Here is a 26,010-nt window from a genome sequence, read left to right on the forward strand (position 1 = left end):
ATCAATCTGAACTACTCTTGACTAAGTATGGTTATGTTCGGCAACTTGAATACACTGCAAGCTTCCAGCTCTTTCAGTCGCAATCAAGGCTTTAATAAAATGGCAAAGGTAATGTTAATCTGAACATTGGGAGGAGTTGTAGTCCAAATAATAGTAGATTTATACATTCTTAACATCACATGACAAAAAATGGCTAAAGAAACGCCACACAAACATTTTCAACTGACAAACTCCTTCAATGATACGCAGTCTATGCTGAACCACACACTAACCAGAAATAATCACTATATCTGACTACATAAATGTGAATCCGTGGTATGGTGCCAAACCTATGCTAGTATCAATCATCTATACTCTACCAGTCCATAAAGAAAAATATGGTTCCAGAGAACAGGGTGTTGAGAAGCATATATTGGAGCCCTACGCTGTAGCAACGAAAACTTTGCTCTTCTGCAGGTGAGGGTGGCACAGCACGGCGGGTTCGCTAACTGGAGTCATGGACAGCGACAATCTGTTATGCACAGCAAACACGGAAAATATGCAAATACGGGTCTCGCATTCGGATGATTGACAATGAAGGTACTTCCCTATGAGCCTCTGAAACCCCGGCGGATTCCAGAGTGCAGTTGGACCCATTTGCTTGGCTGCCAAACCAATTTGACTCCATGACACGACTATGCGTGATAGAATACTTTAGACATTTAGACGGCCAACTGAAAACAAATAAGTACACCCACACATCAGTTGTTGTGTATGTGATGCTAGAAGCAGGCCGCGCGGGTTTAGCCGAGCGGTCTTAGGCGCTGCAGTCATGGACTGTGCGCCTTGTCCTGGCGGAGGTTCGAGTCCTCCCTCTGGCATGGGTGTGTGTGTTTGTCCTCAGGATAATTTAGATTAAGTAATGTGTAAGCTTAGGGAATGATAACCTTAGCAGTTGAGTCGCATAAGATTTCACACACATTTGAACATTTTTTGCTAGAAGCAGTACCTCTGACGGTTCAAATGGTGACTGGCAAAGGATATAAGTGGCACATTAGCAAAGGACACAAGTCTCACCGTTTAGGTAAAGACCTGCCACTTTTCACTAGTGAAGCCCCAGTACCAGAGTGTTTTCTTTCTCTACAGCTTTCCTCCACAGCTCAGTAGCATAGCACATATACTGGCTTATACTACTCCCACCTTAGCACAAGCCGTTCAAGAGCTGGAGCGCAGCATTCCAAGCTGGGAGACCACCTCCTGCTTTACATACACAGATTTAAACAACCAGCGACTTTAACAGTTAATTGGCAGAGAAGGAAGAAAGATTCATCTTTGTGGCCTCATTCACACGTGTTTATGCCGTGTATTTGCTAAAACCATGACTTGGATGGAACCACAGCCCTCTGAAAAGATATCATCATCTGTCCTGTTGCGTCCATTTTGAACTTTTCACAGAACTGCCATAAACTTGCTAAAGGCCTCGTGCCTTCACTAATATGTTTTGTAGCGGAGTCTGGATGCCTGGGCGCCATTGCTCTGCCTCACGAAAATTCGCAGAAAGTCACAGTCGTCTCATCGGCTTCCTAATAATACTTTATTGCTGGTCATCAGTTCCTACAAAGCTCTGCTCGTAAGTGTAGTGACTCCTCGGTGCTAGTCAGCCTACCTGTTTGTGGCCGCCAACTGACTGACGCCACCCAATGTGTCTGCACAATGAGACTGAGGGATTTGGTTGTCTGCAAACGTTTTCACTTAGGTTCCGCAGAAAAAGACGCTCCCTTCGGCCTTGAGCAGCTGTACTCTTTTACTGCAGTCATTTAGCTCGTCATCCCCTTCCTTTGAATGCAGGTAGATATTACCGCTATACATTCACTACAGCACACAAGCAAGAGCGTTAATTACTAACAACAATTTCATGAGATGAATGATGTCAGATCGTATCAGGTAAAAAATGTCATCTTCCCTAAGAACATTAAGCGGCATGACACTGTATCGAAAGTGGGAGTGCCCTACATTTTCTCAACCATTTGCAGCCATTCATGGACTTCATGTTTCCATACAACGGTGGAATTTTTGTGGTTGACAATGCACCACCTCTCTGTGCCAAGTTGTTCCAGATTGGTTTGAAGAACATTTAGGGTAATTTGAGAGAATGACTTGGCCACTGAGACCATCTCATATGAATCCCATCGAATATTTATGTGACATAATCGAGAGGTAACTTCGTGTACAAAATCCTCCACCAGTATCAGCTTCAAAATAATGGATGCGTATAGGGGCAGTAAGGCTCAATATTTCTGTCACGGACTTCCTACGACTTGTTGAGTCCATGTCACAGCAAGTTGCTGTACTACGCCAGCCAGAAGACGGTCCATAACAATATTAGGAAGTATCTCATGACTTTTGACACCTCAGTGCAAGGAAAGGAAGTTTATTTGAACCCCATCCCTCTGCACCCGGTCTTTGGAAGAAGCCAGATGTCTGTCCTTTGTTGTTAACTCATTCCAGGGGGTGAGTTACCGGTGGCCATGATGAAGTCCTCATTATGCTGAAGAAGGTGAATGAACCTCAACCCTTCCACCTAAAGAAAACCTAGATGTTGACTTGCATTCGCTTTTCTTTCTTTTCAGAATTCCCGTCAGTGCTTGTAATGCTTTCATTATATGATTCTTAATAATATAATGAAAGCTATAAATGTTGTTGAAGTGCTGTTATTCATTATGATAGCAGCAGGCTGTCAGTACGTTCATTTCTACAGCTACGTAAAATAGATCGTACATCAGAGAAAGTCTATAAGTTTTGATTGCTTGGGGGAAAAATTGGCAAAAGTTGATATCAAATTCTGGAAAATTTAATGCTCTATAGCTTCGTCTTCAATAGTTCCTCTGACAAACGATTGCTGGAGGCAACTGATGTAAATTTTTGACAATACAGTGAGATAAAAATGATTTTGCTCTAAAATTGCCGGTTTTCAATAATGTACGTCTTGAAAACTATTATGAATTCGACAAGTATGTACAGAGACAGTTTTACGGGAAATTTAACTAGCTTTCATTTCTATTGAGAAAATTTTTCTACATTGTACTGTTTCAGAGTTATCAGAGAAAAAAAAATGGGACCTTTACAACACCCTCCCCTCCCTCTCGCTCCTTTAGCTCACCTCTCGTGGGCGGACGCTTTTAGTATGTTTACCTCCTAACTATTCCTCACAATATATATGAAGGTAGTAACTGTTATCGAAAGAACAGATACCATTGATGTCCGTGCCGCTTCTCTAGAATAAATGATAATCAATTGAAACCCTACCTACCCACAGGTGTTGTTGATATACTTCAATTATATTAGGTACATTAAGTATATGGATTGTGACAGTTAAGAATGTGGGTCCCACGAGAAGCGTGCTACGGATAAGTCCCTACAGGCGCGCTATTCATCTGTGTCCTCGGTGGTTCGGATGGATAGAGCGTCTGGCATTTAAGCAGGACATCCTGTGCTCGAGTCCCGGTAGGGGCACACATTTTCATCTGTCCCCATTGAAGTATATCAACAACACCCGTCGGCAGCTGAGGGTTTCAATTAATTATCATTTATTCCTAACAAAGTTCTGAAGTTAAAACTTCTCGCACGTTCCATGCACTCTGTTATGCATTCATTGGCTGGACTACGTGCGCACAGATCGCCTCGTTTCTAAACATTCAGCGGCGCTATGAGCTCGGCACACTCAATGTTGACGTCCGAAAGCTCGGTCCGACGTGTTAAGCTGCGGCGAAATTCTTGTACCAGTGGCAAAAATTATATCTCCTCTGGCGCCGCTGGAGTCCCGTGAGAGCCAACATGTTACTGTATATTTTGAAGCTCATCATCTGGCTTGCATCATTTGTGTGAGTGGCCGGCTGTGGTGGGTCCGCATGTCTCTGGGCGGAAGGCAGATGCGGTAACTGCTGCCTTACGCCTGTGAAACAGGTACGAGGTGCTGCCCATTGTTAACAACACATCTGACAACAAGAAATGCCACGTGTGTTGGGCCAGAAGTCGATTTCCCTTCTAAGTACGGAGAATCACTAAAGATGAGTTTATTGATTACTGGGGGTTCCTCCATCATCCAGGTAATTAATACCATCAGGGAAATAGCAGGATGTCGTGAAGAATGCCAGTGAGCGTTCGTTACGACTGCCTGAAAGTCTGCTACGATTTGTGGAGGAGGCTCTGGCGGTGGCTATTGAACGAGTTGGTTGCGACCGGTTGTGGATAGTAGCTCATGTCGGCAAGTACAACAAATGGATTCTAAGTGCACTTTCCTATCCTTTTGGCAGTAGTTTGAACTAGTGAAAACGCTGTCGGTGTGAGGGCTCAGCTATCTGTAGCGTAGTAGCCTGAGTCGATTGCGGTCCCCTGGTTTGGAGCAAAGTTGTAGGTCCTAAATGGAGGCTCAGACGATTCTTCAGTGATAATGGACGCAAATTTCTCGATCTCCACATCGAGTTAGCGGCTACAAGGTTTCTGAAGCACCGGACGCTGTGGCCGAGCGGTTCTAGGCGCTTCAGTCCGGAACCGCGTTGCTGCTACGTTCGCAGGTGCTCTGGCACCAGCACTCTCACCTGAAGATGGCGGCCAGTTGGACCGCGGAAATATTGTGTCATGAAGACGTTATGATCCGGCTGCATACCCGAGAAGAATATTATTAATTATTACGCTGGGAAAGCCTTCGTAGCCGTATGTTTAAGTGGTTCTAGTCTAGGGGACTGATGACCTCACATGTTAAGTCCCATGGTGCTTAGAGCCATTTGAACCATTTTCTTCTTTTTTGGTTCTGAAGCAATTATGGTTTTCAAACGGGATTTATTAGCTTAGGAGCCTTTACTTGGGATTATTGCAGTAAACTGATATTTGCTAGCGATTTTTCCCTGATGTGAAGTAGACTGGGGAATATCAAGCACCAAAGATGAGTCATATATAGTAGTCTAATGCTCTATAGACAACCTGCGTCACGATCTATAAAGGTATTGTAATTCCGAGACAACTTGGAGAATATTACGAGCAAATTACCTGACCACGCTGTTTTAAGAAAAGGGGAGGTACACTTCCCATGTATATAATTGGGAAGTCACGCAATTAAAGCGCGCCAGAGAAAGGTATTCTTGTGATACTGTACTAAATGTTCTGTCTGTACTTCTAGCAGACAGTCAATAACCAAGGCAATGCCTTCGACGTCCAAGTAACTAACAGAACCGGAGTTCTCGAACCAGTAAACGCCGAGGAAAGAATCAGTGACTATAAGGCTATTACAGTATGAATGACTACGAGTATTACGAAGAATGTTTTTAAAAAAGTAAGAAATTTTCTTTGATTTGCAATAGTGACAGGAGACGAATTGCAGAGTGTCTAAGCAGTCATAATCAAATGTTGTTCTGAGGACGAAGATATGCAGCATGATAAATCCCTAAAACTTTGTACGATATGCGTTAAACAAGTACGTGCCAAGCAAGGTTGTGAAGAAGTGAAAAAACTCACCGTTGACTATGCTAGAAGGCTGCTGCGAAAGCAAAGATCGTTTCGACTCTATTTATTCGAAGTCAAAACCTATAGTTACACAGCCGAATGATGCCAAAATGAGTGTCAACACGGCGATTCGAGGAGCATTACTTGAATTTGAAAGTAAAATTTTTCCAAAGTCAGACCTAAAATCTTAACAGGATTTGGTCTTACGTAGAATCCCTAAGTGGGATGAAATCATTTCTTCAATCGCCGAAAGGGAAGACGACACAGAAAGCCGAAACACTGCATTCGCGCTTCAGAAATTCTTTCACTGGGGAATACCGTATCATAGTTCCTCCTTTTAACCCTGTGACGAACGTCGAAATGGCAGATACAGTGTGTTAACTGCAAACTGGAAGATGACAGAGGAGGGATTAAGGGAGTGGATGAAGCAAGCCCGGGCCCAACATTGACAGCCACGGGATGAGGAGAACAAACCGCGCCTCCCTCCCGAAGTAGAGGCACCTTAATATTTAGCACATGCTTTTGCGAAGGTGTGTCCCTTAAATGGTGTTTGGATTCAAGATCGATATCGCCCTATGTGTTGACATATTTGATAAAAATCAAATGGCTCTGAACACTACGGGACTTAACTTCTGAGATCATCAGTCCCCTGGAACTTAAAACTACTTAAACCTAACTAACCTAAGGATATCACACATATCCATGCCCGAGGCAGGATTCGAACCTGCGACCGTAGCGGTCACGCGGTTCCAGACTATAGCGCCTAGGACCGCTCGGCCACTGCGGCCGGCGATAGAGATCCTAACTGTAACAATTACATACACTTATCACCAAGGAAGGAAACAGTACGAAACGGAGTAAAGTAGAGCCTAGCTATACAGCAGTCAACAATAACTATCTCAGGCCGTGTTTTCCAATATAGTCCGATTAAAACCATTTGCAAGTTGACGTCTATCACTTGCCACTATCGTTATGTCACATTGGCTTCCGCTCTGTTAAAAGCGACAGAAAACACAGTGGACCACTTCACTAGTGCTGAAGTGCTGTTACATGTAATGAGGTGCAATGTGGGAAGCGGCTGCCACCAGGTATGAGGGGAATGCGAGACTGTAAGTCGAGGGCTGAATTTAGTGACCGATGACTAAAATGCAACAGACGGCGCGTTTTGTAGCACTGAATTTACACTTATGCCCTTACATAACCACAACACCGACATGTGCAACGCGTCCGAGAAAATGGCGGCCAACAATTTGTGGCAGAACTATTAAACACCCACGCGTTGTTAACGGTGATTAATGCTGAGTGCTACGAACTAAATCAAGACAGGAAAAATCCAGTTTCAGCACAAAAAGCAAATTCTTCCTTACTTTGGTTACCTGTAATTACCGTCAGACTGGCTACTCGAACGGACGTGATACCAGCCGACGAACGATCCTGGTTGACACTCAGCTACAGGTTATAGGCAACGAAGACAAATTCAAAATGAAGAAGGAATGAGAGGAAGAAGAAGAATAACTAGCAAATAAAAATTTTATGTGGTCAAGAAAATGACCCGACAAATGATTAAAAATTAAAAAAAAAACATTTAAAGCAAATAATTCAATAAAATAGTAAACAGTTTATTGAAAAGATTTAAAAATTAAAAAAAAATGATGTCGACTTTGAGACCCATAATCTTCTACAGGTCAGGACCGCATCTTACCCATTGCACTACACCACCATTTGTCGTAATGGTAATTTATTTATTCCTCTACAGAACCATTCACAACGATGATTTGCTGTCTTCAAAGAATTCGGTCTCATGGAATGTCCTATCTAGCTTACCGACTGTAGACCAGCCTCTACTATGATAACAATTGAATGCATGACGCTAAGTTGTATGTTGGAAATTATTCGGTAGTGTTAAGCAAGTGTTGTGTATGGAACGTTCAAATTTCGTTACCATTGTTTCGTGTGTGTGTGGGTGTGGGTGGGGGGAGTTTGGTTATCCAGGCTGATGAAATGCAAATTAAAAAGAGCAGACCTAGGACGTGGGTTCTAAACAATGTTCGAAAAAAACTTTAACGTCTTAGACCACCTTGCAACAAACAGATCGGTGCTTATCGAATCAGGTAACGTAGAGGAAGGTTTCAATGATCATAAGGCTGTGATAGCAAACTATAATAAGGGTTTTTCCAAGGAACATTAAAAAAAGTTAGGAAGACAATAAAATGAATAGCCCTGGATGCATACGGGCGTTGATAGAAGTCAACGGGAACAGTTGAAACTATGTGCCCCGACCGGGACTCGAACCCGGCATCTCCTGCTTATATGGCAGACGCTCTATCCATCTGAGCCACCGAGGACACAGAGCATAGTGCGACTGCAGGGATTTATCTTTGGCACGCCTCCCGTGAGACCCACATTCGCAACTTATTGTCCCGCACTATATTCATAGTGCCCCTGCCCATTATATTCATTACACTCGGCTTTACTGACGATTCCCATAAGAGTTCTGGCACTGTTTGTGCATCTGCACAGAAGAAGATGGTCAAATGGCCGGTGAGCCTAAACTATATACATATGTATATGAAGATGGTGTCTGTTCCGAAAGAAATGATACCATTTATATATGTACGCTGTTCTTTCGGGACAGATACGATCTTCATATACAAATAGGAAGACATTTTCGCTTAACGAGAGTGGCAGGACACAAACTGCAGAGTATGTGTTATCAGCGTTAAATATTCAGATATGAGGTCGAAGGTTTGGAGTACAAATGTAGTTCTATATGTCTTATACCGGTCCGGACAAAGACCTTGTGGGATTATCAAGACCCACCGAGGTTTAATAGCCGAGTTATAAAATTGCTGCGTAAAGAGAGGGAGAGGGCTTCATTTCAGATTCAAGAAAAGTCAAAACTTAGCTGCCAAACAAGAGCCGAGAGAAGTGAAAACGAGCGTAAGGAGAGCCATGAGAGAAGCGTTCGATGCTTTTGGAAGTAAAATTCCGTCTACCGATCTGAGTAAAAGACCTAAGAAATGCTGGTCTAACATGAAATTAGTAATCAGTTAGAAATCATCTAGTCATTCGTTTAGAGACCTTACTGGAGCGAAACAGGTAACAGGTAATATGAAGGAGGCTTCAATACTGAATTCGCGGTCTTCCGAAATAGTTTCGCCGAGGAATATCATAACACAGACCTTTATTTTAATCGCTGTGCGAACCTCGAACTGGAAGATATTGAGATAACCGATCACGGATTAGAAAAGCAAACAACAATAACGTAGTAGTGGAAAGGCAGGAGGACCAGATGACACACCTATAAGATTCCAAAAACATTGTGCGAAAGAACTTGCTCGCTCCTTGCAGCAGTTTATCGTACATCGCTCTTGCAACGAAGGGTACCTTGCGACTGAAGAAAAGCGCAGGTCATTCCCGTTTGCAATAAAGGCCGTGGGACAGGTTCACATAATGATAGACCTATATCGCTGACGTAAATTATTAGAATTATGGAACGAGTTTAACGCTTAAGTCTTCTGACATTTTTGAACAACGCTTATCTCCTCTATCAAAATGAACACGGAATCCATAAACAGAGAACTTGCGAAACTCAACTCGCTCTCATCGTCAATGAAATCCACACCGCTGTAGACAACGGCGTTCAGGTTGATGCAGTGTTCCTTGACTTTGGTCAGGCATTTGACACGATCGCGCACGGACGCCTAGTGAAACAGGTAACTGCTTACCGAGTATAGCACCAGGATTGTGGCTGGATACAAGACTTCATAGCAGATGAAACTAGACACGTCGTACTTAACGGAAGAAATACGACAAATATAATATCGCGACTATCCAAAGGGAGTGTTAGTGTATACTCCTGTTTTCAATTTATTGTAACAATCTAATGGATAGTGTTGGAGGCTCCGTAGTACTACTCACGGACGATGCTGTTTGTAGGAAGGTTAAAACGCTAGAAGACTTCAGCGAAATGCACGAAGGCCTGCACAAGGGCAACGACTGGTGGAAACACTGGCAATTGACTCTGAAACAATGCAAGGTGAACATTAATACGATCGACAAACTGCAGCGACGTATTCCTGAGTGGAAACGAAAGAAAAATGATTCTATGAACATGTGTTCGAAAATGGACGGTGTGCGTGCAATGACAACAAATCGTCCCGGAACACAGTACAGAACTGCCTCATATCCACGTCACAACACATGTTAAACTGGCCGCCATGGGGTTGCAGGTGATAGGGATAGTAGTTGTTGTCATGCAGGATACATATAATCCTAGTTTGCCTTACACCATGTTGGCGGCCTACTTGCCTCGAGTTTGTACTAGGTTCGCTTCAATATCCTGCAGACCACTGTCTTCCAAATCTGGTGTGTGCGCAGTCAGCCGCCTACCTACACGCTCGTCTGTCTGAAAGAACCAGTGATCACACAAACGCCCTAAAAGGGGTTGAAATGTTGTGTGATATGGTTGGTGTCTGTGAGGGTACTTGTTAAGATATAGTCGTGCTGCCTCTCGACCGTTTCCATATCCTTGGCTATGTACAAACACCATCTCGGCCATTTCCCATCATAAATACCGGACCACTCTGCTACCTACAGTACGCTGCGTCAATCACACAGCCCGCAACAGACGAGGAACGAACGGCACATACTCAGAGGAACGGTCATTCGTCTGCGCAATTCGGACATACGTTCATGGGACCTTTTTGCCTTTTATTTCCAGTCAGGACTCTGTCCCTGAAGTTTATAGGTTTTATTAGTGATTACCCTATAAAAAAGTAACTACAGGTGGATTACACTACTGGAGCAAATCACTAGAAATAGTAACCATCATAAAATACCTAAGAATAAACATCCGTTGCGACCTAAAGTGGAATGACTACATGAAACAAGCAACAGGAAAGGGGAGAATCTCAAGCAAATATAAATCGCACACTGATTACCTGCCTTATAGAACTTTCGTTGGGAAGATTCTTGAATTTTTTTTCAGTGAGGGACTCTTACTAAGAAGGGTTAATAGAAGAGGAGGAGAAATCCAACGACGAGCGGCTTGTTTAGCAACCATGGGATCATTTAATCGATGGGAGATCGATAAAAATATGCCTAGCATACTCCAGTGGCAGACGCTACAAGGGGGGCGTTGTCCATCACAGAGAGGTTTCAGTTTAAATTTTGAGAACTTACGTGTCAAGAAGAATCGGGGTACATATTACTTCCTCCCAAATGCATCTCGAGAAATGATCGCGACAAGAGAATTGGAGAAATTACATCTACATCTACATCTACATCTACTTGATTACTCTGCAATTCACATTTAAGTTCTTGGCAGAGGGTTCATCGAACTACAATCATACTATCTCTCTACCATTCCACTCCCGAACGTCGCGAGGGAAAAACGAACAACTAAACCTTTCTGTTCGAGCTCTGATTTCTCTAATTTTATTTTGATGATCATTCCTACCTGTGTAGGTTGGGCTCAACAAAATATTTTCGTATTCGGAGGAGAAAGTTGGTGACTGAAATTTCGTAAATAGATCTCGCCGTGACTAAAAACGTTTTTGCTTTAATGACTTCCATCCCAACTCGCGTATCATATCTGCCCCACTCTCTCCCCTATTACGTGATAATACAAAACGAGCTGCCCTTTTTTGCACCCTTTCGATGTCCTCCGTCAGGTCCTGGTAAGGAACCCACACCGCACAGCAATATTCTAACACAGGACGAACGAGTGTAGTGTAAGCTGTCTCTTTAGTGGACTTGTTGCATCTTCTAAGTGTCCTGCCAATGAAACGCAACCTTTGGCTCGCCTTCGCCACAATATTGTCTATGTGGTCTTTCCAACTGAAGTTGTTCGTAATTTTAACACCCCGGTACTAAGTTGAATTGACAGCCTTGAGAATTGTACTATGTATATAGTAATGGAATTCCAACGGATTTCTTTTGGAACTCATGTGGATCACCTCACACTTTTCGTTATTTAGCGCCACCTGCCACCTGCCACACCATACAGCAATCTTTTCTAAATCGCATTGCAACTGATACTGGTCTTCGGATGACCTTACTAGGCGGTAAATTACAGCATCATCTGCGAGCAACCTAAGAGAACTGCTCAGATTGTCACCCAGGTCATTTATATAGATCAGGAACAGCAGAGGTCCCAGGACGCTTTCCTGGGTAACACCTGATATCACTTCAGTTTTACTCGATGATTTGCAGTCTATTACTACGAACTGCGACCTTCCTGACAGGAAGATGTAATGCGGAGTTTTATCGACAGTAAATTTTCCCACTCGCCTTTCGTGAATGAGCAAATATGAAGGAAGAAAGATTAGGTGTAACGTCCCGTGGACGCTGAGGTAATTATAGGCGAAGCTCAATCCTAGACTGTGTGAAGGATTGGGGAGGAAATCGACCGTGCCCTTTCAAGGGAACCATGCCGGCATTTTCCTGGAGCGATTGAGGGAAATCACGGAAAACCTAAATCTCGACTTCCCGAAGCGCATTCGAACCGTCGTCCTCCCGAATACGAATCGATTGTGCTAACCACTGCGCCAACTCGCTCGGTGTGAACAAAACAGGAAAGGACTCGGTAACATAGTAGTACCGGAAGTACCCTACGTCACACATCGTTATGTTGTTTGCGGAGTGTAGTTATGGTTGGCATGTAGACAAAATGTTGACAGTGCACCTTGACCAAGTGTAATCTGCATAAATATTTACAATAACGTTTCTAAAAAAACAGTGAACAGTTTTATACTAAAAATAGTACATTCAGAAGTGACTCGCTGAAGCGAGGGAGAGACTAGGAGCTGTAGGAGGAATTAAACTTCAAAGAAAGGAAAAACACGTGTTGAGAATTGCCAATGATGCAGTAATATTAACTTAAGATGCATAAAAATTAAGAGTGATGCTGGTCCAGATGGAAACCACCCTCGGCTCTTCTTATAATACTAAAATTAATAATGGTAAAACAAAAGTCTTAGTGACGAGCAGACAAAATTTGCTCATTTAACAATAAGAGACTGGAGTCCGTCGAATCCTGTATCCAGGTAGGAAGTAAAATTATATGCCTCCTTAAGGTCAAGACAGGATATTGCAAACAGAATCCAACAGGCTAAATCTTTAACAAAAGAAGAAACCTTTCGATATCAAGCAGCATTAACAGACACCTCAGGAAGACTTCGTAAAGACGTTCATTGGAGTGTGTTACTGTACGGAGGCGAACCCTGGACACTCGGAGAAGAATATGTTGCGGTACCGCAGAATGCTGAAAATGTCCAGGATAGACAACATATCAAATGAAGAGGTGCTCCAAAGAGTGAAGGAAGCCTTGTCTCTTGAAAAAAAGCGAACACAAGAGGGGCAGGTGAGTCGCCCGCCTCTTGTGACGTGATGGTACTACTGAAAGTATCATTGAGGGGACAGCAGAAGAGGCTGAACGAGACTAGAATACATCAACCAGATCACGAAGAATATTAGCTCCACCACTCATATTGCTCTCAAGAAGAGGATCGAAGACAGAAATGCAAGAAATGCAAGCCGAGCTACGCTAACCACTCACGGTTGAAGGCTTTCGGATCTATGGAATCCATGGCAACAGTATATCATCTCCTGTATATTTTTCATTTAAAACTACTACTCCGACAATATTTTTAATAATCTTTTTCGCTATATCCTGGTACAGTGGCAAAGCATTTGTGGATTTATGTTATTTTTTTCTTCTTTTTTTTAGGAGAAAAATGTTAGGTGCACCAATTTTCGTTGTTGAAACGTGCGGCAGCGTGCCTGGCAAATAAAGTGATTCAAGAGTTCAGTTGGATATCTGGCGACTTTATCTTGATTCATTACAGTAACGACGTCTGGAGCTGCGTTTCAACGCTGAAATTGTTGGGACTGAGATCGTTGTCTGTGACCACTAGTAATGCCAGTGCTCTAAGGCGATGAAGCTTTTTGTAATTCTGTGCGATATTTGGGAGAGTTTTGCGAATCAGTTCGACTGCAGTTGCTGTAATTTAACAAAAGTTTGTTGGTAAAGTAGAGCTGTGAGTAGATTCAACGATTGCTTTCTTCCCATTCCCAACATCCAACAACTCTCTTGTGAAATATTCAGCGGATGCATCATGTTCTCCTCATAGATTAAGGATAACAACAACCGTAATTCTTCCAAGAAATTTTATTATTTAAGCGAAGAGTTTCATTGCTTCATTAGCGTCGTCTTCAGGCCTGTTATTTTCTCCCTGTTCGTTTCTCGTGCAGGGGACTGAAGATGACGCTGATGGAATGTCGAAACTGGTTGCTTAAATAATTAAGTTTTAGGAAGAATTACTATTGTTACTATCCTTTTCCTAAAAATTATTGCTCAGCCTCAGTCTCTAATCTACATCTATATGATGAATATACAAAAACATCATGTCGTTGTTCTAAACGGATACTGGTCTTCAAAGTCAATTTTCGGTTGGTGTCACCATTGTGACATGTATTAAGTTCATCAGCAGCAATCGAGCGCGGCATAGCTGGTAGAGCTTGTCGAAAATCGCCGTACCAAGTGATGAGTTCACCGTAAAACAACTATTCATTTCCTCTCAGTTATTTAATTGTACGACGAAGCGCTTCCAATCCTTTTTAGTGCGCAATAGCACACACGTCCCATGCTACGAGTTGACGATATTGAGGTACTTTACACATTCCAGAATTTTTAGTATCTGACTGACATGCCTACTGAATGGCAAATTCAGTGCTGAATGGCCACCATCCAGAGGAGTTACCTTAATTGCAGCTGATGCAGTCGCCATTACTATAGTTTTTTCGTGATCATTTGATTGCAAAACACTTGAAATAAGAAAATCTTTTCTTATCCCTCCGGGTGCTTTTAGGAAATACAATCATCCGCTTTGGCTCTTAATTGCATGCGTGATACTGCTATATGTTATGAATTTTCTGGAACCCATTTAGGAAGTTCCGTTTCAGCAAATGTATCCAATTCATCAACAGCGAAGCGTTTCTCTCGTTGCCATCATGATCGAAAATGTAATTTGCAAATCGATTCGGCACAGTACCCCATACCAAATTTTACCAGTACTTTGTTTACGATTGCTAAATATATATACTCAGTTGGAAACAATGTTTCATTATACTGTTTGGTGTGAACTCAATATCCGGCTTTTGATTCGTAACACGCCAACTATCAGGATGTCTTCACTCATCTAGTCTTTGTATTTTGGATTGAATGGCAAACACGTTGTCATTATAACCGCAGGAACGTGCTTACTTGCTGAGCAGCATGAAATGCATTTGCGAGTGAAATGGGGCAATGGGCACCGTTTTCAACAAGATTTAATTCTTGGCAAGCTTTATGATACTTGACACTTTCTTGGCCGTTTACAGTTCTGAGTACTTGGAAGGGTATCGGTCCTAGTACGTTGATTAAGTCGTACAGCAAGTAAAAGCATACTGCATTGTTTCGATGAATACTAGTGTTGGTGGTGGTATATATACGGCTCACAACAGCGAGGTTATCAATAAAGTACTCAACAGGTGGGAGGCGAGAGTGGTTTTGCTGAGTGAAAAGTATGCAGCAGACGATAAAATGCGAAATGTAATTCTCAGTCAGCGTGGGAATCTCTCTCATTCGCACTCATACTTTCACACAGTTCGACAAAACACGTACGCCACAAGGCAAGTCAAGTTTGTGGACAGTGTACAGAGGGCCGAACATTTTGGTCGAATATACACAGCAATGCCTTGCTACTATTTTGTTTCTTTAGTAACTTGAAACTTCTTCACCGATACATTCCTTGTGTATTATGTTGGCACCACATGAAAAACTAGGGTCTTAGGAAAATGTCATCTCCGCACAACGAGTAAAACGCAATTAACTTGGTAGGCTGTGGTGATAGTACCTTTGAACATGCGTTTCATGTTATGAAGTACACTCGCTGTCAGTTTTTAATGTGCACTGCCAAATAAATACTTGTTGGATGTCGTTCCCGAACTGTAAATGATAATATTCACCATACTGCTTCACTGCTCCTTAGCTTATGTAGTGTCACTGTTGATGTGACCTCGCAGGCTTTATCGGCGTAATAAGTCTTCAAAGTCTATTCGGGTTTGCAGCCGGATCCTAAAATCAACTTGACTCGATATTTCGGCGATCCAACTGGTCGCCATCTTCATGGAGAATGCTGCTTCTCCTGATGAGTACCGCTGAGAAGTGATAGCTAGGCTGCAAATCGACGTCCTGTATAGGCCACCGTACAGTACATTGCGCATGCGCCTCCCATCACGGCTATTGCCCTCCAAGACAAGGAGGTGGCGCTGCCCTTAGTTTCGCTTAGGAAGTGGCGCTGCCCACTTAACGAGGAGGTACTGAATGGAATTGGGGAGAAGAGGAGTTTGTGGCACAACTTGACTCGAAGAAGGGATCGGTTGATAGGACATGTTCTCAGGCATCAAGGGATCACCAATTTAGCATTCGACGGCAGCGTGGAGGGTATAAAATCGGAGACCAAGAGATGAATACACTAAGCAGATCAGAAGGATGTAGGCTGCAGTAGGTACTGGGAGATGAAGAAGTTTGCACTGGATAGAGCAGCATGAAGAGCTGCATCAAACCAGTCTCAGGACTGAAGACCACATCAACAACAACAACAACTGGTTGCCACTTACTTTATAACAATAATTTACTTCGTCGCATACACAAAAATATAGGTGAAAACTGCAACCATATCAACGCCGTCTACTGGCTGTCTACTGGCTGTCCGTGCCTTAACGCACAGAGCTCATAGCCGACAATACGGGTCCAAAACGTTGACCTCACTAAATGTTGGTTAGTACAAGAGAGGTGCGAATTTCGCAGCAGTGGTAAAAATTAGGCACCGGTACAATATAGGCAACTTTCCCCTAAACGGGTGATAGAGTAATCATGCTAGATTGTGACAAACACATTAATGAATTCCTAACACAGACGATCAAGGCACGCCTTGTCATCTACTTCGTGGAGAGTTTGGAAAAGCCGTTTGTCCCAGCAAGAGCCCAGTCTCCGCAGATGTGCCACAGTGCACAAGTGTTCCAATTCCGATCGTCAGGGAAACGCTGAAACACGTGAATTGACAAACGGTTAAAGACAGACACCATCTCCCCCGCGAAGGGCTACTCATGGAGTTTCGAATTTTGAGGACTTTAACATTAAGAGTGTGTTCCGCCCACATTCTAAGATTAGGGCACTACTCGGCTATGTGAAAGATGATTTGCGGCTTAGGAAACCCGGTGTATACAAAATTCCGTGTCAGTGTGAGGAAGCTTACATCGGCCGTTGGATTCGCACATTCATAAAAAGTGTGTGGAGCATCATCGTCATACAAGGCTACAACAGCCGGAAAAATCGGCAGTAGCAGAACACTGCTTAAATGAGGGACACGGTATGAAATTAGATGAAACTGTGGTAGTTGCCAACATTTCCGGTTTTTAGAACAGTGTCTATAAAGAGGGGGTTGAACTTAGGTTGGCGGACAATTTAATCAACAGAGACAATGGGTTTTCTCTTAGCAGGGCGAGGAATCCTGTACTATCTCGCATCAAAACTGAACGCTCTTCGGTGCGGCCGTAAGTGCGACATATCGCTGCCGCCAGTGTTCTACTAAAGGCAGCACCACCTCCCTGTCTTGGAGGGCAGCATCCATGATGGGAGGCGCATGCGCCGTGTACTATACGGTGGCCTATATAGGACGTCGATTTGCAGCCTAGCGTCAGTTCTCAGCGGGACTCATCAGCAGAAGCAGCATTCTCCATGAAGATGGCGACCAGTTGGATCGGCGATATAACGAGTCAAGTTGATTTTAGGTCAGTGTTGATGTTGGTCGATTTCGTTGGTGGGAAGGCATACTGAAAAGCAATGCCTTCGAATTTTTTATGTTTAGTCTCTTAAAGTTTTTTAAATGAAACAAACGTTATTAACATTTTACTTCCTTGTTATTAATATCTAGGTATTTATTTCTCAACATAGTTATGCTAGAGATGAACTTATTTCTCCCAGCGTTAGACCTGTTTGTACATGCCGTCACTGTAGAATTTTTGACTTTTTTGGCGGAGCTATAAGCACACCTCTGCTTGAACCACTTCATCACTACCAAAGTGACGTCCTCTAAGTTATTCTCTAAATTAGGGTAACATATGGATGTCGGTTGAGGCCAAATATGGACAGTATGGATGATTATCAATGTCAGCAACACAAGGCGTCGGATTCTTGGAGATGTCGCAGCGCTCGTGTGTGGTCTGGCATTGTCATGCTGAAGAGGAGGGAGCTTCATGTGTGGACGACCTCTTAGAATTCTAAACTTGTTTACAGGACGCTGTTTCTCACGCAGCGAGCAAGTTACTTTACACACCAACATGTTACACGCTTCAATTCGGAACTGTCTAGTGGCGAGGGCTGCAGGTGTGTGAAGATGAAGAAATAAAGATGCAGAATGTTAGTAACATTTGTTTTATTGAGGGAGCTTTTGGAGTTTTCACATGGAAGATTCGAAGGCATTACTTTTGAGCACGCCCTCGTAGATCATGACTCTCCGATAATGATTCTTCAACTAACAAAAGTTATTAAATTTCATCGGCCGTGCGGTTAAAGGCGCTGCAGTCTGGAACCGCAAGACCGCTACGGTCGCAGGTTCGAATCCTGCCTCGGGCATGGATGTTTGTGATGTCCGTAGGTTAGTTAGGTTTAACTAGTTCTAAGTTCTAGGGGACTAATGACCTCAGAAGTTGAGTCCCATAGTGCTCAGAGCCATTAAATTTCATCCTGCGTATGATTCCATGCGAATTAAACTAAAAAAAATCGAGATGGGCATTTGTGCGAACGTACTTCATTGTATCCTTTACGTATTCACGCACCTGCCGTGGACTCCCTGTAGATAAGCCGGTAATATAACTATTTACCGCAATTTCTTTAGGTTCAGATTGAAATGGTTATAAACGGCACGACATAAATTGATATACTCTTCAGAATGCAGTTGGTTTCGATTTAAGCGAATGTAGAGTTGTTCTGTTTCGATTTTCATATAGAGGTATTGATTAAACTGTTCTCGATATTAAGCGTTTTCAAGAATCGTTACTCTTATTCGTTTGCTCTTCTGGTCGTGGCTTTATAAGTTTGATGCTGAAATAATATTCTTCAACTCCTTGCCAAAATTAAATCAGATATAGTATTCCGTCGTATGAGCTATGTGATTTTTAGACTCGCTGGGCACAACCATTTTTGCTATAAAGATATAATGTTATATCACGTGAATTAAACTGTTCTCCAACTGTATCGATCGTCACGTTATCAATCTTTGGTGCATTGTACTGTCTTTCGAGTTCGTCGATAGGTGTTTAGCCTAACTACAATTTTGAAGTCATCATCTGGCATTTATCTGAGAGCAGCTTTGAACAATCGAATCAATTCGTTGTGTTAATAGAAGGAAGTGTCTAACACAGAATCAACTTCTCGTTCAGTGCCCTTATTAAACTGACAACGTTTATCTATATGATGATACGTGTTTTCCACGAATTAAATTTTGAGAATTTTGTTATTTGCGTTCGTCAATGTTAGTAGTGGTCCCGCACGATGACAGATTTGCCCCTGCAGTTTTAATGTTATCATTTTATTGGCCCGCACATTATTATTTTTTTTGTGCACTGAATGACGTCATATGGAAATAATAATTGTGATTTTGTACATTTACCAATTGTTCCAAACGCCATGTGTTACCTGAAATCGACGTTGATGAAGCTTTGGATGGTGAACGTCATTCTGGAAGATTTACTTTCCGCCCATTCAGCACATTCCTGGTGTTTCGCTCTTACATTTGAGGTCCCTACAACTAACGAATAATTCATATTTTTTATAAAAACGAAGCTTGGATGAAGACTGTAATGGTTAGTATTATCGTAGTGGAATGCACCAAGGTATCATTCAACGTGTAGTGTTTGTCTGGGTAGGGAAGTGCGTACTCGATCGATTTCCAGTCTTCCTTCCCGTTATTCGCGTGTTTCTGAAGCTCGTGATACTTTTTTTTTTCTTTCGAGATTGGAGTGTAGATCAACCAATCGCTTGTTGTTCGGTTAGCATCATAAATTTGAGGCCGCTGTGAGACATATGAAAAATCCACTTCCAAGAAGATAAGAAAATGCGCAGGATGTTTATCATCTGATGTCGACCAGCAGTTGTAATTTGTAAACAACCGTGTTTGTATTTGTAAACAACCTCACTTGGTATGCCCAACACGAAATGAAATGTCACTGTTCGTATTTGACTCAGTTCAGTTATGTCATGTGTGCACTGTTGTCCACTATAGGAAAGACACCATTGGGAGCGTGCATACATCAACTCCTCAAAATTTCATTGCAGTCAGACAAGTGGTATAGGAAAGAATACAATATAACGCACAGGAACACTCATGTTTACATATCCACTCTGTGTAAGTGGATGAAAGTGAGGGAACATATTTGTCCCCCGAGGTTTTCTAGTCATACACAGAAATTTGGACTATAGTGCCAAAGGGTGCTGGCCCCGCAAACGTGGCAGTTGAAGGAACCGAAAAAATACTGGGTGTGTCAAACGGCGATAAGTTGCTGTACACTGTGATGGTGTTCTTCATTCGAACTTGGCCAAGAGATGACTTCACATGGGGAAGCTTCACACGGTGGAGAATCTTGGGGAAACAGGAAGAAGGACGAAGTATGACATCAGACAGTGGGTACAAATACAACCACATTTAACAGGGCTGAAAAATACGCAACCTCACGCTCCACAGAGGCACTGTAGTATTACTTTTTGTGGAGTTCCCCTCACGTCAAACAATAATACAATTTCAGAATAATTTTCCTATTTAAAATGTTAATTGTGAACTACTCCATATCCATCACGAGATCAAACATGCACAGCGTAATGTAATTTTTAACGAAGCTAGGCTAGTAATGCAGCGATACTGTGGAGTTAACCCTTTTATGTAAAATCTAATTGTGATACAGATCGGCGCTCATAGGATTTTGTTGTTGTTGTTGTTGTTGCCATTGTCCTTCCCTTTCTGGAGCCGAGTAGATCACACATATGTTCACTGTAGTCTGTTGCCTTTATGAATAATAATTCTTGTGTAACATCAAACCATTTTTATTTCAATATATGAGCGTTCTTCCATTTATTTCAGGTCAAAAGGATTGCGAAAGTATATTTTGGCCATTTTAACTGAGTTGTAGACGGTGCGTTGGGTGACGCAATGATCGGGCACCATTAGTACTCTATCGTTCATCATTCAGTTCTTTAAATTGAACGTGCATTTTCCAACTAAGTCCAATAAACGTTAGAGCAAAGTATATTTACGTGCGTCTGAGAATATTAACTTGGGCGGTGTAACGTACCAAGCACACCGCCGATCAACATGAGACTTTCATCTCTACGCTTTACGTGGAACTGAGAACTATAACAGATGAAAATAAGTTACCAGCAAATACAAGAAATAGAACCTCATATGAAAGTGATTAAACACTTATGACAAATAAAGGAAACTCTGTTCCTTTTAAAATTCATACTTACATCAAAAGCTAACTAAAGCACCAGAGAAACGCGACTACATTGGTGTGGCCCTTCGCCACACGACCAGTACATGGTACTCCGTTGCCACCCACAGATTGGCGGCACCGCTTCCGACGATTCCAAGAACATATGGACTGGATTAGTGAGCAGTGTTCGTCTTGGATGAGACTAAGTTTAGTCTGAGTAGTGATTCTGCACGACCCTCATATGGTGAAAGGTGTGAACATAAAATTTACGCGGGATCATTGTCGAATATGATTGTTTTGGTGGTCCACGCTTAAAGGTGTTCGGAGACATAGTGTTGCATGGACGTACTGACGTCCATATCGTCAAACATGGGGTGTCACGAGTCTGTTTATTGTGGCAGTGTGCTCTTTCACCAAATGCATCTTTTCAGAGTTTCATTCGGTCCTGACTTCATTTTTGTTGATGACAATTTGGGAGCGCATCGAACAGTGCAGGTAGTGGAGTTCTTGAAGTGAGAGGATATTCGAGAAATGGACTGGCTTGCCATTCCCTCCGTCTTCACCAATATGTGCTTGTGCGATGCAGTGGGGAGGCGTAATGCAGCACGTCCACGTCCCGCATTTGACAACAGCGCTGGTGGAGGAATGGAACATCCTACCACAATAACTCGTTACCAACCTTATGGCCGGAATGGGAGATTGCATGGATACAGTGGTGATGACACACCCTATTAAGAACCATGTCCTGGAACCATCAGGAACCGCGGAGATTTCTGTATAATCGCTGGCTTTGCATGAAAGAGATATATATGTTCGTCTCATTGCGTTTTTCTTTCAATTACTTTCTGTACTATTCCGTATCAGATCTTTCTATGTACGTGCCAAGTTTTATCGAGCTTCGCTACTTGGTCAAATACAGGGAACGGAACGCTATTTACAATTTTTACAGAAACCAGATGGCAGTTATAAGAGTCGAGGGGCATGAAATGGAAATAGCGTTTGGGAAGGGAGTGAGATGTAGTCGACCTCCGATGCTGCAAGATATGCAATTATTTCAAAGCACCCCGCACTCTTACGCGAGTGCAAAGTGTCACCAGCCTGGTTTTTTTTTATCTCTCCATGCACTCTGTCCTGTGCGAGCTTCTTCATCTCCCAGTACCTGCTGCAACCTATATCCTTCTGAATCTGCGTTGTGTAATCATCTCTTGGTCTTCCTCTATGGTTTTTACCCTCCACGCTGCCCTCCAATACTAAAGTGGTTATCTCTTGATGCCTCAGAACAAGCCCTACCAACCGATCCCTTCTTCTAGTCAAGTTGTCACACAAATTTCTCTTCTCCCCAATTCTATTCAATATCTACTCATTACTTATGTGATCTTCCCATCTAATCTTCAGCATTATTATGTAGCACCATATTCCGAAAGCTTCTATTCTCTTCTTGTCTAAACTATTTATCGTCCACGTTTCACTTTCATACAAGACTACACTCCATTCAAATACTTTCAGAAACGATTTCCTGACACTTAATTCTATACTCGATGTTAACAAATTTCTCTTCCTTAGAAATGCTTTCCTTGCCGTTGCCAGTCTACATTTTATATCCTCTCTACTTCGACCCTGATCAGTTATTTGGCTCTCCAAATAGAAAAACTCATATATTACCTTACGTGTCTCATTTCCTAACCCAATTCCCTCAGCATCACCCGATTTAATTCGACTACATTCGATTATCCTCGTTTTGCTTTTGTTAATGTTCATCCTCCTTTCAAAACGCTGTCCATTCCATTCAACTGCTCTTCCAGGTCTTTTCTGTCTCTTTTATGATATTATAACAAAATTTTAATGCTAAATACATATTGTATGTTATGTTGAAAATAAAAAATGAAAAAAAAGAAACCAAAACATCATGGTGTAGTGCCACTGCTGAAATTCGGAAAACAAAATCATCAAAAATGTCGGCCTAAAACTTACGACACAAGAAGTCACCTAAGTTCTGCCACCGTTATCGTGAAATAGGGTAGAGCAGCGGACAGATGCTCAGAGCACTTTCTTGTCCTTGTGGAGCGATGCTGCCCACAAAAGGCAGAAGACTCAACAAAGATCAACGACATGATAATGGAAAATAAAACACTGAATTAAAGACACATAAAGTACACCAACGGGACATGTTGTCTATGAGAAGCTAAAACGATGTAGAAAATCTAGGAGATCTGAAAAGGGTAGTGCGAAGGTTGTCTCTGGATATGCTGGGTCTAGTGAAGTGAAATGAAATGAAGATGAGGATATCTAGTCACACAAATATGAACACTAGCAAAACATTGTATCATGATCGTACGATTCGTTATAAATAGGAAAGTAGCCCAGGGAGTGAGTTACTGTGAACAGTTCAGTGGTAGGTTTGTTCTTACTAGAATCGACAGGAAGCCAACGCTGACATCAACATTTAGCGACTACATACCGATGTCGCTAGCAGAAGGTGACGTCACAGAGAGAGTAAATAAGTACACTGAATAAGTCTTTACCTAAAGGGAGATGAGAAACTACTTATCATGAGGGATTGGCACGCGGTTGTGGAGGAATGGCTAAAAGAAAAAGACACGGATAAATATAGCTTGGCATTAAGAATGTGAGAGGATACAGCCGGAGTTCTGCAATAAATTTCAGAAGGTAAGAGCGAATAAATACTTTTGTGAATCAAAAGAGGAGGAAGTATACTTCGAAAAGACCAAGAGACACAAGACTATTTTTTCTGGATTCCATCATGTGCGTGTGTGTGAAGTCTTATGGGACTTAACTGCTGAGGTCATCCGACCCTAAGCTTACACACTACTTAATCTAAATTATCCTAAGGACAAACACACACACACATGCCCAAGGGAGGACTCGAAACTTCCGCGGGGACCAGCCGCACAGTCCATGACTGCAGCGCCCTAGATCGCTCGCCTAATCCGGCGCGGCGATTAAATCATGATCCGATAGAATTTCCGACATCAGATATTGGGTTGTATGGAGCAGATTTAAAACAGGTGACATACTACTATTGATCAAGAAAAGACTCAAGATAATCGTTTGGGAAGAAGCGGTGCAGATGGAAGTGAGACACTGAAGTACTGATTAATAACTAGAGCCGATTGAAGTTTGCTAAGACTGTGGATATTTCGTTAAGGGGCTCCGGAACGCCCTATACTTGCAATGTTAAAATAACGCTTATAAATTACATCTTTCCTCACAAAGTATTTGAGGTAGGAAGTTGAACTTTTTACAGATTATTTATTGGAATATGGGCTACAACTTAACACAGGGATTTTACAAAATTTTAGTTCAGTTATTAAAGATGATTTTTTTTTCAATTGTAATGAAAATTCACAACATTTTTTTGCAATTTTTTATTTATATACTCAAAAATATACAGTTTTTTGGAAAAAGGCTGTGTTAAATTATGCAGAAGGTACTGTGTAACATTTACTGAAAGTTTGAAACAAATATGTTTGGAAGATCCTGAGAAAACATGTAATTAGTATGAGAAAATAAAAGTTTTGGGAATCGAGCGACAAAGATTGGATTAACTTTTTAGTGCATTCCAGGTCCATAGGATGGATTATTTCATCCTCTGCAAACTCCTCCTCCAGCTTCCTCTTGTTCCTCCTCCTGTTTACTCTTGCTTGTATTTCTAGACTCAGCCCTGTCTGCAGCCCGAAGGCGTTCCTTGTCTAAAGCAAGCATCGCTCGTACCATGTTAGAACCTATCTTCATTCCCATGTTTCTAAATACCTTGCACCTTACAATGTTGCCATAATTGAAAGTCGCAACAGCATCATACACACCAAAGTGAAGTGTTTCTATTCCAACAAATACAGTCTTGGGGATTCTCGACCATATAACACTATTTACACTTTCATTGGGGTTTTGAGTTTTTCCGTGAATACACTTTTTCAACAGTTCAGGTGCTGCTAAGTCTCTGAAAATAGGTTTTATCACCTCCATTATTGCATGAGGGAGACTATGCTTATGAGTGTACGCTTCACCAGTTAGCAATCCTTTGTTATATTTACACCAACTGTCTTCTTCTTTGGGACACAAGCTATGTTGGGGATTTTCATCGTCTTTATTGTTTACAGTAATAACACATACCTTTGGCTTTCCAACATTTCTCCTTTTCTTAAAAGCCTTCAGAGGATTTCTAATAACTTTACTTTTACTCATTATTATACTTCAACAAAACAGAGACTCAAGAAACAGAATTAATTACGAATAGTTTCGAGATAACGACAGAGTAAATAAACATGAAACAATCGACAATCACACCAGCGATATATATTGAACCATCACAGGTTAGCCACAACACATACTTTATCTCACATCACTAAAATGTACCTGATGAACACGGACGTTAATAATAACACCATTTGAAAGCAGTTTAACAGCGCCACAGTGGGTCACGCCCATGTAGAACACATTTCAAAAAAAATTTAAAAATAGTTCTAGTCTTCGGAATTGAATAAATTATATATCTATTAAAAGCTAATAGTCTGCAGATTCAGAAAACGCAAAAAAGTTAAAATTGAACTTTTCATGATTTTGAGCCTTTCCGGAGCCCCTTAAGGAATACCAGAGTAACCAGTTCAGTTGAGGAGGAGCAGACACCCCTAATTAGGGCACTCATAAACGTTGAACCGACAGATATACGCACAAGCAGGTTAAATCCGAAGAAATCTGTGGTAAGAGAAGAAAAACTTCAGTTTGTCGAAGAAAGGAGGAAGTACAAAAGCGGTCAGAAAAAGAGAGGAATACGGCACCAGGTAAAAGTTAGAAATGAATTAGCTGGGAAGTGCAGGAGAGCCAAGGAGAAATGGCTGCAGGTGCAGAAAATACGAATAATTTGTGAGTAGGAAAGGCAAAAGCACCACAGAGCAAGTTCTGTCGTTGCCCTTCATAATGAAAGCAAGACTGAAGAAAAATCAAAATAAGCACATAAGGTCTGTAGACCAACAAAAAGTG

The 26,010-nt window shown here is 42.0% G+C and overlaps 1 non-coding gene across 1 annotated transcript; it reads right to left on the minus strand.

Annotated features, from left to right (window-relative positions):
* Positions 1-7,749: 7,749 nt before the first annotated feature.
* Positions 7,750-7,823, minus strand: Trnai-uau (transfer RNA isoleucine (anticodon UAU)). Its single transcript has one exon. It is a non-coding gene; the product is annotated as a tRNA-Ile (tRNA).
* Positions 7,824-26,010: the final 18,187 nt, after the last annotated feature.

The sequence above is a fragment of the Schistocerca nitens genome, chromosome 8, assembly GCF_023898315.1.
Source record: "Schistocerca nitens isolate TAMUIC-IGC-003100 chromosome 8, iqSchNite1.1, whole genome shotgun sequence".
Lineage (NCBI taxonomy): Eukaryota > Metazoa > Arthropoda > Insecta > Orthoptera > Acrididae > Schistocerca > Schistocerca nitens.